This window comes from Bombina bombina, chromosome 11 (assembly GCF_027579735.1).
Source record: "Bombina bombina isolate aBomBom1 chromosome 11, aBomBom1.pri, whole genome shotgun sequence".
In the NCBI taxonomy this organism is placed as follows: Eukaryota; Metazoa; Chordata; class Amphibia; order Anura; family Bombinatoridae; genus Bombina; species Bombina bombina.
This window is the reverse complement of record NC_069509.1, coordinates 182,568,563-182,583,666: the sequence shown is the minus strand read 5'-3', so window position 1 is coordinate 182,583,666 and position 15,104 is coordinate 182,568,563. Positions and strand designations below refer to the sequence as shown.

The window sequence follows — 15,104 nt, the reverse complement described above, 5'->3', positions numbered from 1 at the left end:
GGCCAAAGTCCTAAATGAAGCCGGGAGAAGTCTTCATCCAAGCCGGGCGAAGTGGTCCTCCAGATGGGCAGAAGTCTTCATCCAGACGGCATCTTCTATCTTCATCCATCTGGCGCGGAGCGGGTCCATCTTCAAGACATCCGACGTGGCGCATCCTCTTCATCCGGAGTCTTCTTACTGAATGAAGGTACCTTTAAGTGACGTCATCCAAGATGGCGTCCCTTAGATTCTGATTGGCTGATAGAATTCTATCAGCCAATCGGAATTAAGGTAGAAAAAATCCTATTGGCTGATGCAATTAGCCAATAGGATTGAGCTTGCATTCTATCAGCTGTTCCAATCAGCCAATAGAATGCAAGCTCAATCCTATTGGCTGATTGGATAAGCCAATAGGATTGAACTTCAATCCTATTAGCTGATTGCATCAGCCAATAGGATTTTTTATACCTTAATTCCGAATGGATGATAGAATTCTATCATCCAATCGGAATCTAAGGGACGCCATCTTGGATGACGTCACCTAAAGGTACCTTCATTCAGTAAGAAGACTCTGGATGAAGAGGATGCTCTGCGTCGGATGTCTTGAAGATAGACCCGCTCCGCGCCGGATGGATGAAGATAGAAGATGCCGTCTGGATGAAGACTTCTGCCGTCTGGAGGACCACTTCGCCCGGCTTGGATGAAGACTTCTCCCGGCTTCGTTGAGGACTTCGGCCCGGCTTGGATGAAGACGTCTCCCAGTAAGTCGATCTTCAGGGGGTTAGTGTTTGGGCGGCAAAAGAGCTAACTGCCCTTTTAAGGGCAATGCCCATCCAAATGCCCTTTTCAGGGCAATGGGGAGCTTAGGCTTTTTTAGATAGTATTTTATTTGGGGGGATGGTTGTGTGGGTGGTGGATTTTACTGTTGGGGGGTGTTTGTATTTTTTTTTACAGGTAAAAGAGCTGATTACTTTGAGGCAATGCCCCACAAAAGGCCCTTTTAAGGGCTATTGGTAGTTTAGTTTAGGCTAGGATTTTTTTATTTTGGGGGGCTTTTTTATTTTAATGGGGCTATTAGATTAGGTGTAATTAGTTTAAATATCTGTAATTTGTTTATTATTTTCTGTAATTTAGTGTTTGTTTGTTTTTGTACTTTAGCTAATTTAATTTAATTTAGGTAATTGTATTTAATTTAGTTAATTTATTTAATTATAGTGTAGTGTTAGGTGTTGGGGGGGTTGTTTGTATTTTTTTTACAGGTGAAATTCATTGTCTTTCAGATGTTTCATAAATTCCAATAGTTGGGCCTTACTCCCTGACCATATCATGAATAGGTCATCGATAAAGCGATGGTAGAATACCAGATATTGCACCTAGGGAGATTTGTATATGCATTTATGCTTCCAATCTGCTATATACAAATTGGCATAACTGGGCGCAAATCTGGTGCCCATTGCCATATTTTGACATGCGCACTTCATTCCTTGACAAAGATGCAAGTTGGTCGACGAAACGTACGTTGGAACTTTGGAACTTTATCCCACCATTACATCAAAACGTGCTTGTGACACTATGGCCTCTATTTAAGAAAGTCTGGCAGACCTGATCCGACTGTACGGATCAGGTCCGCCAGACCTTGCTGAATGCGGAGAGCAATATGCTCTCCGTATTCAGCATTCCACCAGCAGCTCACAAGAGCTGCTGGTGCAACGTCGCCCCCTGCAGACTCGCGGCCAATGTGCCGCCAGCAGGGAGGTGTCAATCAACCCGATCGTACTCGATCTAGTTGATTTCCGGCGATGTCTGTCCGCCTGCTCAGAGCAGGTGGACAGGTTATGGAGCAGCGGTCTTTGTGACCGCTGCTTCAGAAACACGGGGCATCAAGTTCCATTCGGAGCTTGATAGATAGGCCCCTAAGTGCGGAGTGATACCTAACCGATCTAGGATTGCAGTTGGTAAGAGGTTAAGCTTCGGCCTTCCATCCGTATTCATCCGGTATTGTGGTTAACTCTGGACAGTGACTACTTATTGTTTTCCTGTTGGATCCCTGTACTCTATGGTGTACATTTAAAATTTGTGACATTTTTTAAGATTTTCAATAAATATTTCTTTTTACCTGTTTCGTTGTGGGATACTGTTTACCTACCAGAATAAAGTAGGTGTGCGCATCGTATAGAGCATGTATGAGTTCCAACAAATGTGAGTAACCATTTGTCCTATCTCAATAGAATATCCAGTGGGCTAACAGAATTACACTATTTCTGTGTTTTCAATCATTCAATGTGAGGACTAACTAAAGACTCAAGTCCCAGGGAATATTCTTTTGTAAACATGTAAACATTGTAAACATGAAGAAAATGATTACTCTGTCCCTTTAACCCATTGCCTTCCAGAGAGGGCTGCAATATATCACTAACCAATATGCTACAGAGATCTATGGCAGTGATAATGTTAAATTATGTTTCTTATAAATGTGAGTGTTTGTTTTCTGTTTGTGCAAGCTTTCTAAACAAGAACACTGGCTTACGTCAGCAAAATAAATATTACAACTGTAATTCTTATTTAATAATGTTTTGGTGAAAACATTCTTCCAGGCAGACATAAGGGTTAGTTGAGGTAACTGCTTCGCCTGTAAAACTGTCTCATTTCATAGGATTTTTAATAACTTTAATATATTGTTCTTTATATCGGTAAAAAATATGTTCTCATTATCCATAGTCAGTCTAAGTAATTTTTCCCACACAGGAAAACAGCACAAAGCAGTCATCTGCTGAAATGTAAATCAAAGTGTATGAGTGGAGAATTGTTTATTTATTTTTTATTTGTATTAAGACAAAAAGTATCCTGTGTATAAAGCTGCTATACATTTATTACTTGATATGAATTCCACAGTACAATAAAACGTGTGTTAAAGAAACATTGAAATTACACATCTTATACAATAAGTTCTGAAATTCTTACATTGTACAGCACTGTAATATTAAATAGAGAAAGCAATTTTGACTGTATTTGGATATTCTAAATATCTAAATAAACTAATTTTAAAGAAAGTTAGTATACATTAGTTTTCTATAAATTACCTTACCGATAACGCACAAGGGAGCTGCGTTAATCCATGTGCTCTGTGAGGAAGGGTTGGGATAAATATTCAGTATTTATTTAATTTTAAACAAAACGAATACCAAATAGTGCAGGAAACCAATATTCTGTCTATGGGGTCAATTTATCATAGGCCTTACGACCGCTGCTTCTTAACTTATGTCTCCAGGCGAGCCGGAAACTACGGGCGGATAAAGTAGCATCCACTGCTTGTTAAGTCCGGCCCAAGGTATTTTTTTTCCAAAACAATAGCATAATTGGAGAGGTGAGATTCCCGCAACTCTACACTTGCAAATAAAGCTCCCACCTCCTGCCCTTAACCTTTATAAGAAGATAGAGAAGGCGCCACATAGCATAATTCTGTGTAATATTTCAGAATAGTAGTTGAAACTCTGATACACTCATGTTTTATGAAGCACCAAGATGTAGCGCAAGCTGGACAGACCGGAACTTTAGAGTTGTCCGGTATAACTCTCCTCTCAAGCTCAGACCCCCAGGAACCAGATCTCAATCACTATGTAATTGTGACGCTTAGGGATCAGCTTTAATATTTTCACCTCCAGTAATTAGAGGGTTATAAAAGTGAAGAAAATCCAAAGAGGCAAAGAGCTTTTGCTTATCTGTATTGTCATTCATTTTATACATATTTTTTATATTGTTATTAAATTTATGCAGATTCTGCACAATATATTTTTCTTAATCTTGGTGTCACATTCACCTTATTTGTTATAATCACTTTATTGGTTGCACCACATTTATATTCATAATATTAGACAACTCACATTTATATCACAATCACTATTTTAAGCTTTCACTAGCGCCTAGGATCCTAGAATTTTTTGGTTTCTTTTTGTAACCAAATTCTTCTTACCTATTCACTTTGTATTTTAAAGGTTGGGGAGTCCTCTTATTTTTTCATAGGTTTAATAGAGTTTTATAGCGCAGTAACCAAATACACTTTTTTTACATTCACAAGAGCAGGGCCTGACTATCACCCCAAAAAAATTAGTTCAGGTGAGGTTGCTTATAATCATTTAAACATATTGTGTGCCTTGCAATCTGATATCTGATATTAATCCTAAAAGAAAACAACTGATAGTCAAGTACCAAATGCTCATGGGGCTGTTAAGGTTAACCCCCTGGATTTGTTATAGACAAGGAGCACGCTAAAAAACAAAACACAAACACACACAAAACCAGCAATATATATTAACATGCACACTCTAAGATGCAATAAACAAAACAAAAAAACATTTAAACAGATATGTGAATTTAATGGTCCATTAAAGTGAAGGTCATTTAGTAAGAATACTATTAAAAACAGGGACACTTTCATTCATCAAAGTTTACAAAGCAGCCATTTTGTTTAAAAACTTACCTCTCTCTTTTTCACAACTGGAGCAGCTTCCCCCACGCGCAAAACCTCTCTTCATACGTCAGCTATGAAGCATCCGGCTTCCTCCAATCACGGCATGGCCTCAGGCAATGTTTGCTCTGGGGGAAGCCGTTATTGGAGGAAGCCGAATTAGAGGATCTGTGGGCGGGGGAAGCTGCTCTGGCTGTGAAGAGGAGAGAGGTATGTTTTTAAACAAAACGGCTGCTTATAAACTCTCATGAATGAAAGTGCCCCTGTTTTTAATAGCATTTTTAAAAACTGGGCTTTCATTCATCAAAGTTGACCTTCACTTTAAGAAGTGTTATTTTGTCTTTTCCAAAGAATCCCCGCTATATTCCTTAGTAGATATGGGAACTACTGTTCTTCAGGTTTCATTCATATTAAGCAGGTCTCTGGGAAAATATAAAACACAGGGTCAATTACTTGTATATTTAACTTGTTATACAGAAGAACATTAACAAGTTAAAACTGCTGATGCAGGAAATTTGATGTTGCAACCTTGGGAAGAAGTTGATTCGGTTGGTCCCTTTCCTTGGTCATTATAACCATGACAGCAATGCCCTACTGGAGAAAATACTGCTACATCAAATTTGTTGGTGGTGCAGACTCTTGTTATCCCTTGGATGGCAGAAAATAATGCAATAATGTGTGCCGTAGCATGTTTAAGCTTTACTAGTATCCATGGTGTTAATCCTAGCCCTACTCTAGTCCTAGTACTAACCCGCATCATCATGTTTACCATAAGCATACACCTAACCCTTACCGTTACACTAGCCTAAACTTTAGCCCTCAACCTACCCCTAACCATAGAAGTAGCCCTAATACTAACCTTACCCTGTTATCCTAAATCTCACTCTAACACCAACTCTGTTGTAAACTAAACCGTAAGCTCAACTGTATCCCTAAATATAAAAAATTTTTGTAATAAATGTTATAGATTGTACTAGGGTCATTTTTTACTCACATTCTCATATTCATTAACATATTAAATCTTATTGATCTAATACAACCAAAATCTTCATAAATAAACATTCCCTTACACACCAACATCTTCATAAACAAACAATTCCCTTACACACCAACATCTTCATAAATAAACATTCCCTTACACACCAACATCTTCATAAATAAACATACTCTTAAGCACCAACATCTTCGTAAATAAACATACTCTTACACACCAACATATTCATAAATAAACAGTTCCTTACACAAACATCTTCATAAATAAACATACCCTTACACACCAACATCTTCATAAATAAAAATACTCTTACACACCAACATATTCATAAATAAACATTCCCTTACACACCAACATCTTCATAAATAAAAATACTCTTACACACCAACATATTCATAAATAAACATTCCCTTACACACCAACATATTCATAAATAAACATTCCGTTACACACAAACACCAACATCTTAATTATTAACATTCCCTTAGACACCAACATCTTCATAAATAAACATTCCCTTACACCTAGTATTACAGTCATATTAACAATTTACTTATATCACCAATTTTGCTTTGTGCTCTTGGTATTCTTAGTTGAATGCTAAACCTAAGTAGGCTCATATGCTAATTTCTTAGTGCTTGAAGGCCACCTCTAATCTGAATGCATTTTGACCACTAGAGGGTGTTAATTCATGTATGTCATATAGATAACTGTGCTCATGAACGTGAAGTTATCTAGGAGTTAGCACTGATTGGCTAAAATGCAAGCCTGTCAAAAGAACTGAGATAAGGGGGCAGTCTGCAGAGGCTTAGATACAAGGTAATCACAGAGGTAAAAAGAATATTAATATAAATGTGTTGGTTATGCAAAACTGGGGAATGGGTAATAAAGGGATTATATATCTTTTTAAACAACAAAAATGCTGGTGTTGACTGTCCCTTTAACTAAAAAAAAAACATTTAAGAAAAAAGCAATCTAAGTGACTTTGAAATTGTGCTTTTGTTATTTAGTTGTTTAATTTGCCTTCAGTTAACGTGCTTGCAGTAAATAAGGTTTGCCAAGATATTTCTGGTTGGAATATATTGAGCGCATGCGAATTACGGATAAGCACTCAAGTAAGAAATAATTTTATTTTTTCTAATGTTTACAATTGCGCAAATATTTTCCTGTTGATAACATTCAAAAGTTCAAACCTGATGCTTGCTAATGTTTTCCATTTAATAGACTCGGTACTAACTGTTTTTGTGTTTAATTCCGTTTATAGACCATTGAAAGGGGTTTGCTAGAGAAAAATAAGCAGGAATATGCTATCACTATGTTTTCATGAAGATAAATCACATTGACTTTTGCTGTAATTAGGTGAAATATCACTGAATAACTAACTTCTGGCGCAGTACTCCAGGTAACACAGCTTGTAACAATTGCCTAATTATAGGAAGCCAAAATCCTCTACAATGTTTCAAAGTACAAAAAAAGAAAGAGATATGTATATATATATATATTTTTAAAATCTTTTTCATATATTCTGTAGAGCATGAAGTTTTAAAGAAACATGCAAATAATCATAAAGGCACATCAACATTCCCTTACACACCACCTTCTTAATAAATAAACATTCCCTCACACCAACATCTTCATAAATAAACATTCCCTTACACACCAACATCTTCATAAATAAACATTCCCGTACACACCAACATCTTCATAATAAATATTCCCTTACACAAAAACATCTTCATAAATAAACATTCCCTTACACACCAACATCTTCATAAATAAACATTCCCTACACACCAACATCTTCATAATAAATATTCCCTTACACAAAAACATCTTCATAAATAAACATTCCCTTACACACCAACATATTCATAATAAATATTCCCTTACACAAAAACATCTTCATAAATAAACATTCCCTTACACACCAACATCTTCATAAATAAACATTCCCTACACACCAACATCTTCATAAATAAACATTCCCTTGTACACCAACATCTTCATGAATAAACATTCCCTTACACACCAACATCTTCATAAATAAACATTCCCTTACACACCAACATCTTCATAAATAAACATTCCCTTACACACCAACATCTTCATAATAAATATTCCCTTACACACCAACATCTTCATAATAAATATTCCCTTACACAAAAACATCTTCATAAATAAACATTCCCTTGCACACCAACATATTCATAAACAAACATTCTCTTAAATACCAACATCTTCATAAATAAACATTCCCTTACACACCAATATCTTCATAAATAAACATTCCCGTACACACCAACATCTTCATAATAAATATTCCCTTACACAAAAACATCTTCATAAATAAACATTCCCTTGCACACCAACATATTCATAAATAAACATTCCCTTGCACACCAACATATTCAGAAATAAACATTCCCTTGCACACCAACATTGTCATAAAATAAACATTCCCTTGCACACACCAACATTGTCATAAATAAACATTCCCTTACACACCAACATTGTCATAAATAAACCATCTATAACACATCAATTACCATTATCCTAACCCAAATTCTAGAACTCACAAAAACAAGGTAATAAAGGAATTATTATGTACTTTGGTTGGGAACTAAAAGTGCTAGGAGACAGTCATTGGCAACTTAAAAGGCAGTCAACTCAAAAATTATTATTGTTTAAAAAGATAGATAATCCCTTTAGTACCCATTCCCCAGTTTTGCACAGCCACTTTTAACCTCTGTAATTACCTTGTATATAAGGGGTCAATTTCTCAAGCTCCGTACAAAGCTTGATGCCCATGTTTCCGGCGAGTCTTCAGGCTCGCCGGAAACAGAAATTATGAAGCAGCGGTCTAAAGACCGCTGCTCCATAACCTGTCCGCCTGCTCTGAGGCAGCGGACAGAAATCAACCCGATCGAATACGATCGGGTTGATTGAGTCCCCTGCTAGCGGCCCGTGAATCTGCAAGGGTCGGTATTGCACCAGCAGTTCACAAGAACTGCTGGTGCAATGATAAATGCTGACAGAGTATGCTGTTGGTATTTATTGATGTGCACTGCAGCGGACATGATACGCTACATCGTATCATGTCCGCTCGCACATTAATAAATTGACCCCTAAGTCTCTTTTGACAGGTCCCCTGACCAACATGGCTATTTATTATTATCTATTGACTTATTTTAGCCATTTAGTGCTGTGTCAGCCACAACCCATGGGTGTGAGCACAATGTTATCTATATGGTACACATGAACTAGTAGTCTCCTGTTGTGAAAAGCGAATAAAAACATGTGATAAGAGGCTGTCTGTAGTGGCTTAAACAGGCAGAAATTTAGAGGTTTAAATGTTATAAAGTATATTAATATAACAATGTTAGTTGTGCAAAGCTGGGAAATGGGTAGTAAAGGCGTTATCTATCTTTTTAAAACAATATCTATTTTGGTGTTGACTGTCCCTTTAAAGACAGTTGAATCGTATTGCATCATATAACACACTCTATATCAATATGGTTCCATGTCTTATAATGGTTTGCTATGTACCCCCACGTCATTAAAAACAAGATGTTAACTGATTACATGATCTGCAGAATGAAGTAACAAATACTTTACATAACTGGTTTCCATGGAAAAAAATATTTTTTAATTCTTAAAACCTGTTTTTTTGTTTTTTTAATGTAGAATAGTAAACATAAGGCCAGATTACGAGTTTTGCGTTAGGAGCTGTGCGGTGCTACCGTGCAGTTTTTTCTCACCGCTCACTTACCTACAGCGCTGGTATTACATGTTTTTACAAACCCGGCGTATCAGGCAAGAAGTGAGCGGAGAGCAAAATTGAGCTCCTTACCGCACTCCAAAACCATTGCTGCTTAAGTCAGCGGTGAGCTGGTCGTACGTGCTCGGGCACGATTTCCCCAAAGACATCAATGGGGAGAGCCGGCTGAGAAAAGTCTAACACCTGCAAAAAAGCAGGCGTAAAACTCAGTAACGCAGCCCCATTGATTCCTATGGGGAAACACATTTTATGTTTACACCTAAACCCTAACATGAAACCCCCGAGTCTAAACACCCCTAATCTTACACTTATTAACCCCTAATCTGCCCGCACCCGACATTTCCAACACCTGCATTATATTATTAACCCCTAATCTGCCGCTCCGGACACCGCCACCCCACCTACATTATATTTATTAACCCCTAATCTGCTGTCTCCAACATTGCCGATACCTACATTATATCTATTAACCCCAAAATCTGCCGCCCCAATATATTAATATGTATTAACCCCTAAATCTAATTCTAACCCTAACAACCCCTAACTTAAATATAATTTAAATAAATCTAAATAAAATTACTATCATTAACTAAATTATTCCTATTTAAAACTAAATACTTACCTATAAAATAAACCCTAAGCTAGCTACAATATAACTAATAGTTACATTGTAGCTAGCTTAGGGTTTATTTTATTTTACAGGCAAGTTTGTATTTATTTTAACTAGGTAGAATAGTTATTAAATAGTTATTAACTATTTAATAACTACCTAGGTAAAATAAATACAAATTTATCTGTAAAATAAAACTAACCTAAGTTACAATAACACCTAACATTACAACTCTAATTAAATAAATTCCCTACATTAAATACAATTAAATAATTAAATTAAATTAGCTAAATCACAAAAAAAACACTAAATTACAGAAAATAAAAAACAAATTACAGATCTTTAAACTAATTACACCTAATCGAAGGCCCTATCAAAATAAAAAAAGCCCCCACAAAATAACAAAAAACCCTAGCCTAAACTAAACTACCCAATAGCCCCTTAAAAAGGGACCTTTTGCGGGGCATTGCCCCCAAAGTAATCAGCTCTTTTTCCTGTAAAAAAAAAAATACAAACAACCCCCAACAGTTAAACCCACCACCCACACAACCAACCCCCCCCAAATAAAAATACTAACTAAAAAACCTAAGCTCCCCATTGCCTGAAAAGGGCATTTTGTATGGGCATTGCCCATAAACAGGGGATTAGACTCTATGCAGGCCGAAAGCCCTAACTTATAAAATAAACCCCACCCAATACACCCTTAAAAAAATCCTAACACTAACCCCGAAGATTTCACTTACGGCGAAAAAAGTATTCATCCCAGCAGCAAGATGTTCTCAACGAAGGCCGCAGAAGTGGGTCCTCCAGACGGGCAGAAGTGGTCCTCCCAGACGGGCAGAAGTCTTCATCCAGACGGAATCTTCTATCTTCATCCTTCGGCGCAGAGCGGGTCCATCTTCAAGACATCCCGACGCGGAGCATCGGTTTCTTCGTAATGAATATCTCTTTAAGTGACGTCATTCAAGATGGCGTCCCTTAGATTCGATTGGCTGATAGAATTCTATAAGCCAATCGGAATTAAGGTAGAAAAAAATCCTATTGGCTGATGCAATCAGCCAATAGGATTGAGCTGGCATTCTATTGGCTTTTCCAATCAGCCAATAGAAGGCAAGCTCAATCCTATTGGCTGATAGCCAATGAAAGTATATTGGCAGAGGTATTTTTTATAGACATGATTTATCATTTTATATTACCATCTCAAAGTGTTTAATGTCCCTTTAATAGTTGGTATTTAAGGAGACTTTGGGCCAGATAAGAAGTGGAGCGGTATTTAACACTCTCCCGCTCGAGTGCATAGTCTGCTAGAAGCTTTATGTGCTTGTCCTATTACAATTTGAAAGTAAAAAATTTCACTTGTGCACTAAACTGGAAGTGCATAAAAAAAGCCGAACTTGGAATATTGCATGCGTTCCTTCATAGAAAGTCAATGGAGCAAAACAGTTGAAAAAAACACTACTCTCTGTATGTGTAGGAATGTCTATGCCTACCTTTTTTTTTCTCTAACACCTAAGACTTTATATCTTTGGGCCCTTATTTTCTGTACAATTTTTTTTAGAATAATTTTTATTAGTGTTATTATGAGTGTGAACTGTACTTTTACATGTATTTGTCTAAGGGATGTGGTAATCATTCTATTGTAAATTGCGCTCAGGAATTTGTGTTTACTTTCATTGTAATACAAGCGCTAAAGCCATTGCGCGCAAATACCCCCAATAAACCCCTTTTCGCTCGTGTGTAACTATTAGTGCCCCACAACTAATCCTGGCCCTTTAAGGGCTATTAACTTCAAATTTAAAGGGACATTCAACACTGCCCACAACATTAATCTATGTTCAAAACTAAATAAAACGATCAAGCTGCCAAGGTGCCCCCTTTCTCTTACTTACCGCCTTCACTGTTGAATCGTCATTGTTATCTTCCAAATTGGTGTCCTAATATGTCTTCCTAACTCCCCCCACCGTGACGTCTTCGCCTTCTTTCCTCAATACTAGCAGCCAATGAGAGCCCATTCCCCGGACTGAAATCCAAGGCGCGTTCACCGGGCCGTTAGCGCTATGCGCAATATACTAGGAACACTAAAAGCGGGAACCAAAATAATCGAAGTTGTTTCCGTTACGCTGATATTACTTACAGCACTCTATTACGTTGTGTTAGGTAATAACACTATCCGCATCAACAAATTAGTTTGCCGGACACGGAAACAACTTGGGTTATTATGGTTCCGCTTTTAATGTTCCTATTGTATCGCGCATGCGCTAAATGCCCCTGTGAACGCGCTGGGATTGAAGTAGGAGAAATGAGATAGAAGTGCCGGCTAGTTTGAAGAAGACGAGCTGTACGTCACAGTGGGGGGAGTTAAGCAGCCATATTAGGAGACACATTTTGAAGTTATCAATGAGGATTGAACAGTGAAGGCAGTAAGTAAGAGAAAGGGGGAAACGTTGAAGCTTGCTCTTTATACTTAGTTTAGAAACATAGGTTATTGTTGTGGGCAGTGTTGAATGTCCCTTTAAATCCCCAATTGTTTAATTATGGAAAATAAAGCTACATTGCAATATACAATTATTATTTAGATTTCTGTAAAAGACCTCTAAAGATGTGCTTTTTTTACCCCCCTGCCTCCCAAAACATTCTACACAGTGATTGGTTAGATCAACTACACCAAAGAAGACCAGAAACATGAATTCCACAGGCTGTACAAGGGTGTATCTTTGAACTGTTCTTGAATTGAGAAGCATTCTGATAAAAAATGACAATTTATAACAAACTTTTTGCCTTTCTGGCCCTTTCTATGTAAAGTCTAACTCAAAGGTTCCAAGCATTGCAGCTCTCAAGAGGAACACCACTGGTGAGACAAATAAGTAGCAGCAGATGCACTGTTTCATCAATTATTTGTGGTTTCCTGCTTGGCAGATGCAACCATTGTGGCTCCTGGGCAGGACTTTATTTGTGTGTTTAACCCATTTGAGGCATATAAACACCTAGGGGCCGATTTAACAAGCTGTCAATCGGCCCCCAATTCAGGCTGTTTCCGCAGTTAAGAAGCAGCGGTCTCCTATCCTCCCCACCACCTCAGTAGCTGACTTAAAACGGCATGTACAGATTTATCTTAGCTTTACTGACAAGAACCTGCTTCTGTTGTACACAGATCTGTTATTAATATATACTACACACATACAGAAATGCATATTAAAAATCTCTTTAAAGAAATAGTCCTAGTCAAAATTAAAATGAATTCAGAAAGAGTAGCAATTTTAAGCAACTTTCTAATTTACTCCTCTTATCAATTTTACTTTGTTCTCTTGATATCTTTATTTGAAAAGGCAGGAATGTAAAGCTTAGGAGCCAGCCCATTTTTGGTTCGGCACCTTTGTAGCACCAATTTCCTGATTGGTGTCTAAAATGTAGCCACCAATCAGCAAGCGCTACCCAAAAATGGGGCCGGCTCCGAAGTGTATATTCAAATTAAGATAGCAAGAGAATGAAGAAAAATTGATAATAGGAATTAATTAGAAAGTTGCTTAAAATTGCTTCCTCTATCTGAATCATTAAAGTTTAATTTTGACTAGGCTATTCCTTTAAGGAAAGACAGCAATTAAATCTAAATTTGAGCCTTTAAATCAGAGACAGACCATCCACAAGGAGTACTTTTATAATATGAGTATAACTTTGCTCCAGTGAATGTAACGGCACAAACACCAAGTGATTAGTTGTCTGGGTCTTTACAGAGTGAGGCTTGTGTGAACCCTCCTGTCATCTCATTTTCTCATATAACAACTGACAGCTATTAGCGTCTGCTTGGATTATCATCTTCAGAGATCAAGCACAGCATCACAGCCCAGCTAGAAAATGTGATCAGTCCGGTTTTGCAGACACCTTCACAACCTGCATCAAGATTGGACATCATAATTTAGCAATAATTTCCTATTAGAATTAGTAAAACATAGCAAGCTGAGCAGCGTATTCGTCTGTGGGGAGACTGTGCTTACATGACAGACAGCGTTGTTGGTACTTTATAAAGAGAGATACTTTTGGAGTTAACCATAAAATCAGACAACCACAAAAGGATTTGGACAAATGAAAAAATAAAAAAATACAAATTTTGCTGTACTCTTTGCATTTTTCTTGAAAACTCAAAACAAGGAGTGGTCTGAATGCACTTGGCACTAAATTTTTACTTGATTCTTTCATGCCATTAACTAGGGACACTAAACACTAACCACGTTTCATGCACCTCCTTTTAATCGTGGGTGCCCCCATTTTGGAATCCAGGTAACACTGCAGGTATCTGAAGGAGAGTTACTGCACATGCGCAAACACAGCAGCACTGGAATATAGTAAAAACTAGAGTTCAACATGGCAGCATCCATGATTAGACGGAGGAGGGGAATAATCTCAATACTTTACTAATGTCCCTTTAAAAACATTTTGCTAAAGGTGGAAAAGGGCTCTCAGAAGAAAGGAAAGGCTTCAAATTTACATTTTTACACTAGTCAATAGTAATAAGGCAAATTATTTTTCAGTTGATTAACTCCTTTGTCAGCCAATAAGTACAGATATGTTAGCTTTATTTTTGTTATTGACAATCCTCACCTCATTAAAAATAATAATACAAAAACAAATGTCTGTGTGCTGTTAGCTTGTAGCACCAGTACTAGCTACTACTTTAACTTTATTTATATTATATTATTTAATCTGCTGTCCAGCTTTTCCTTTGCTGTCCCTAAAATGTTCCCTTTAGGAAATAGTGGATGGAGGCATTTTTGTTAACACATTTTACTCATGATACCATAGATAGGATGAAACTAAATAATTTTTTGATAAGATGAACAATTCATCTGAAACATTTTTTTCTTTGCATATTTCTAATAAAAAGAATAATTTTATAGTTACATTGATGCAAACAATGAAATTGTATTTACCATTTGAGGGCCCCAATCACATATGCGGAGTCGCTTGCAAAAGCCGGCGTCAGCTATTTTTAGACGGATGTTGTGATCACAAATACGGTGCCGCATACAACCTAAACCGCCCTAAACCACCATCCCCCCACAATGCAATCTACCTAATTAACCTAATAACCCCTAAACTGCCATCTCCCCACAATGCAATCTTTCTAATTAAACCTATTAACCCCTAAACCGCTATCCCCACAATACAAAGTATTAATCTAATCACTAAACCCCTAAACCTAACACCCCCCTAAATTAAACCCAATTACATAAAATAAAAAAACTATTTACTAATAAATTAATTAAAAATACCAAAATTAAAA

General features: G+C 37.1%; 1 protein-coding gene across 1 annotated transcript in view; it reads right to left on the bottom strand.

Annotated features, from left to right (window-relative positions):
• GRIN2A (glutamate ionotropic receptor NMDA type subunit 2A) overlaps positions 1 to 15,104 on the bottom strand; it is a 744,878-nt gene that overhangs the window by 241,877 nt on the left and 487,897 nt on the right. The window lies entirely within an intron of this gene.